The following is a 5,395-nucleotide window of genomic DNA, read 5'->3' on the forward strand; positions in this document are numbered from 1 at the left end:
TACCTCGACTTGCCCTCGCTAGGAATAGGAAACTTAGCTCGAGCCCGTATTCCTACAAGTTGCTCGACGTCTAGAAATAGATTGATAGATATGGCAACAGCGTAACAATCCGGCAACGTTGCCTTCGCGTCCTTTTTCTGCGAAACGTTGGGGGTAGTAGGAATAGGAATAGGTGGGTAATAGAATTTAGGTATATTTGTAGATCTAGTCGATAGAGGACGCAACGCAAGTTGTCTAGTTTATTTCCAGTAGTCACCGCTCATAGACATTGTCGCTTCGATCGATTCCGAGAAAGACTCAAACGGGACCACCCCCTTAACCCGTGGAGCGCTGAGGCGCTCTGCTCGCGGTATGTAGAAATAACTCGAACAGATTTAAGATGGAAAAAGACTAACAGGGGAACATATCCTACTCCGACACGCCGATTTTGATGAAACTTATGTGAAATATAGTTCTCAAAAAAATATTTGACACGTATTTTTTTTTATCGGCAATCGTGCATATTGAAGGGGTGAAAATAGCCCTCGAAGTTGGGGGTGGAAATCATATTTTTGGGAATATCTCCGGAATTAAAGAAGATAATTGGATTCTTTTTTTTGTAAATTGTTGGTCTTTTAATAGGCAGTTTTTGTGCGGAAAAAATTTTCAATAAACTTTATTTGTTTAAATAATATTTTGAAAATTTACAATTTTTGTTTAAACTTTTGCACTAAATGTTGATTTATTTTTTTGCAACTCCGTGTACGTAAACTATAGACAAAAATAGGGGATACGTTGTGACGGATCGGTGGGAGGGACGAAAGGAAAAGTCCTGGAGGTGGAGGGCAGCCAGGGAAAATGGTCCTCCACGTCCCGATACGCACACCCACGGACGATATCTTTAAAGGGGCGCCAGTGCAACGCACGCGTCCGGGGGAATCGCCCTTCCGGCAGCTCTTCCGGGAGCGGTACTCAAGGGGGGACAGAAAATAAGTAGAGAATCCTCGAGTATCTAAGATAACTTTAGCTTTATTAAGGGCCGAAGCTAGCCCTTCGAGAAGAACGCGAACGAGCCCCTCGTGGTACAAAGTTCGGTAAGGGAACTGGGTCACGATCGCTAATTGCGGCAAAGATATCGCGACACGAGGGCTCACGGTACACGCGAAAGATACAAGATCGGAAACGAAAAGAAAACGCGGTACGTTTTGGGAGCACGCCCTCTTGGAGGTCGTGGACAGCACAGGGGACGCTGGGCCTAAATGTAAAATGCAAAGAAAAAGATAACCCGAACTGGGGTCAGCGGCCCAGAATCGCGAAAAAAGGGTGACGCAAACAAATACGCGAGATATTCCGCGAAGACGGTCCCTAGGGTCCTCAACGCCGGGGTTTGGTGGTCCTATCGCTAGGAACCACCCACACGCACACACGCTCTCACACACGCTCAAAGATCTTACAAAAGGCAAAGACCCTACCTTTCCAATTCGCGTTCGGACGGGCGTCGTTATCCTCCGTCGGGCGGGCCTACACAGTCTTTGACACACACACGAAAAAAAAGAAGAGAATAAAAAGAAAAACGGAAGTGGCAGGGTACAGCAAGAAGAAAACTCGATGTAACTTGGGACACGGCGGAATTTAAGGCGCTCACGTCGCGGCTCGCTAACTTCTACCTCCGTATCCGCGGCTCGGGTCCTCGGTGCGCGGAGTTCCCCCTCCCCGAGGATTTCGGCGTCAGGTATGGGCCAAGTGGCGTGTGTTGGCCAGGTCCTGGGGCCCCTTCGGGTGGCAGCTGGGGTGGCTCGTCCCCAGGCCTGGCGTCCCTCGGTGTTGGCTGCCGGTCGCCCCCGCGGAGGTGGACGGGTGGCTCGGCGACCGGTCAGCAGGCGGCTGTGAACTTCTGGCTCCATCCCGCGCCTCCGTCGCTCGGGTTGAGGTTTTTCCCCGCGACCGAGGGCCGCGGACTCCTCTTCTTCCGTTTCTTCCTGCGCCGGCGGCCGCACGCAAAGGGGCTGAGGGGGAGGGACGCGCAAGTATACAAAATAAAGAGTAGAAAACTCTCACACCTTCCATACACCTCGCGGCGAGGGGTTTGTCAGGGCGGAGGAGTGAGGTCGGCGGGTCTGGTGGCCACTCGTAACGAGGCATAAAAATATGCCTCGTTACAACGTATTTTTGGAATTTGTTGTTTATTGCAATGTTTATTAGATATATCATTTAAAATCACCTCCTGTGAAGAGGGGCAATCAGTATTTTTATTAAAAATATCATTATTTTTACAATCTTTTACATTATTTTAGCAATTTTATACTTCTTCATATGCAATTAATTGATTACTCAATAATTATTGTAAGCGCTGCAGGTATGAGCGTGACGCGGTTATGATCAACGCCGCGCCGCGCCGTAAGGAACATAGGCTTTTATGGCCAATACTGCTTTTATACTTTTACAGGCGTAAAGACTTCATACTAAATAAAATATTTAGAACTTTTGGAAACATTGAGATTTTTTAAGAAACTCAGAAAATAAAAATAAATTAAATTATTTTTTAACAATATTGGCCAATAACCACTGGTTATTGGCAGGAACGTTTAGTGAGGTATTTTTAATTTTGCGCCGCCTCCAAAAAAGTTGAAATGTATTTAATATACTACCTAACGAGTAAATAGGTTTCATTCATATCTGTTACGTAATTGTATGATTGAATGAAATAGAAATTACTTCATTAGCAAATAGAAATTATTTTATACTTTTTAGTGCATTTCGAAGTCGGCGTATTTTTTTTCTTAAAATTTAGTTTGTTTTTTTTTTTTCTTCTTTCGCGTTCTTTTGTACTGTGTGTGAGTATGCCTGTGGAGAATTTGTCGCCGCCGCCCCTGTGTGGAAATTTCGGACCACTGCGCCAAAAAGGTACGAGTCATCTCCTTACCCATCTTTTTTTTTTTGTTCTTCATTTGCGCGTGGGCGAGGGCGATAGGACCCCTGGCCCCAGTGACAAGGACCCTAGAGGCCGCGAACGGTCTACGTTGATACTGTTCCATTTCACTCTTTTGCTTCTATATTTGGCATTTAGGACCAACGTCCCCTTGTTGTCCACGACCCCTAAGAAGTTATGCTCCATGCGGACGAATACTTCAGCTTTTCTTTAGTTTCTGTCTTTCTTTTGTACTTGCGCGTACCATGAGCCCCCGCGCCACGAAAGCCACCCTCGCAAGTGGCGAGTTGATCCTTTTTCCTCGACCGTTGCTTGTAACGCGTGGGGCCCACTAAAGTTTTTCTTTCTGTTCCGCTTACGTGGCCTACTTGGGGCCCGAATAAAAGCCTTTTTTCTGTTGGATACGAACTCGTGGGTCTTTTACTCATTTTTTTTCTGACCCCCTCTGATTCCCGCTCCCGACAGAGCAGCCAGAAGGGCGATTACCGCGGACGTGTGCATGGGCACTGGCGCCCTGTGAAATAAATCGGCCGTGAGTGTGAGCATCGGCACGTGGAGGGCTGTTTTCCCGGACTGCCCCCACCCTAGGGAACCCTCTTCGGCCTTTCCGCCAACGATACGTCACACAATAATTATTACATATACAATTTTCTTCTACTTTTTACGGAGAAATGATTTGAGATTTGTTTTCGAAGAGGGTGAGCCCTTTTTATACGATAATTTGTCACCTTCTTAACAATTGAACAATATCAGATGTTTATTGTTTCATCGGTAGCCAGGGAAGGTCCAGCGAACAGGTATAAATCCGCCGCGGTACCTGTCGTCGCTATACGGAACATAGATTTCTTTGGCCAATGAAACTTTCAGCCGAAGGTATAAGTTTATTTATTTATTTATTTATAAGTTTATTTGAGAAATTCATTATTAATGTCAAATAAATAAACTTATACCTTCGGCTGAAAGTTTCATTGGCCATAGAAATCAATATTCCGTATAGCGACGACTGGTACCGTAGCGGATTTATACCTGCCCGCTGGAACTTTCCGATCTACCGATGGAACAATAAACATCTGATATTGTCCAATTGTTAAAAACATGACAAATTATCGTATAAAAAGGGCTCGTCCTTTTCGAAAACAAGTCTCAACTCATTTCTCCGCAAAAAGTAGGAGAAAATTGTATGTGTAATAATTATTACTAAATTGCAATAAACAAAAAATTCCAAAAACACGTATCCCCTATTTTGATTCATATTTTTCGTATACAAATCTGCAAAAAAATCGAACTGCGTTTTGGGTGAAAAATTGAAAAAAAAGTCCAATTTTTGAATATATTATGTGACGGATCGGTGGGGGAAAGCCCGAAGGGGGTTCCCTGGAGTGGGGGCAGTTAGGGAAAACGGCCCTCCACGCACCGATGCTCACACCCACGGCCGATTTATTTAACGGGGCGCCAGTGCTAATACACTCGTCCGTAGTAATCGCCCTTCCGGCTACTCTGTCGGGAGCGGGAATCAGAGGGGGTTAGAAAAAAATTAGTAAAAGACCCGCGAGTTTGTATCCAACAAAGACAAATACTTTTATTCAGGCCTCCAAGTGGGCCACGTAAGCAGAACAGAAAATGAATTCGCGTGGGCCCCACGCGTTACAAGCAACGGTCGAGGAATAAGGGGGTCGACTCGCCAATTGCGAGGGAGGCTTTCGCGGCGCGGGGGCACACGGCACGCGCGAGTACAAAGATAGAAAGATAGAGAAGTACAAAAAAAAAACGCCGAGGTATTCGTCCGCGAAGGAACACGCCCTCTTAGCGGTCGTGGACAACAAGGGGACGTTGGTCCTAAATACCAAATACAGCGAAAAAGCAAAGAGATAAAGCAGGGGGGGGGGGGGGACGGTGTCGTTGTAGACCGTTCGCGGCCTCTAGGGTCCTCGTCACTGGGGCCAGGGGTCCTACCGCCCTCGCCCACGCGGAAATGAATAATACCAAAAAAAAGAAAAAGGGTAAGGAGAAGACTCCTACCTTTTTGGCGCTGTGGTCCGACGTGTCCACACTGGGGCGGCGGCGACAAATCCACACGCAGGCACACACACAAACAGTAGAAATAAGCAATAAAAGAACGGAACGCACTACAAATAGCAAAGGAAAGAAAAATGCAAAACTAAAAACATGAGGCATAACAAAAAGAAAAAGTTTCAAATTTCGGCGGGGAGTATTACGAAAAGCGGCTCTATATCGCGGCAGCTCGCTTGCTTCTCTCGATCTTCTTCCCCGGTTCGCGGTATTCCCCCACCTCGAGGATTTCGGCGTCGAGGATGGGCCATCCCACGGTGATGTTTGGTGGCCAGGTCCTGGGGCCCTCTTGAGGTGGCAGTTGGGGGTGGCTTGTCCCCAGGCCTGGCGTTTCCCGGTGGTCGGCTGCCGATCGCCCCCGCAGAGGATGACGGGGTGGCGCCGCGACCGGACAGCTGGTGTCTTCTTCGGTGGGCC

The sequence above is a fragment of the Megachile rotundata genome, chromosome 6, assembly GCF_050947335.1.
Source record: "Megachile rotundata isolate GNS110a chromosome 6, iyMegRotu1, whole genome shotgun sequence".
NCBI classification, from domain to species: Eukaryota; Metazoa; Arthropoda; class Insecta; order Hymenoptera; family Megachilidae; genus Megachile; species Megachile rotundata.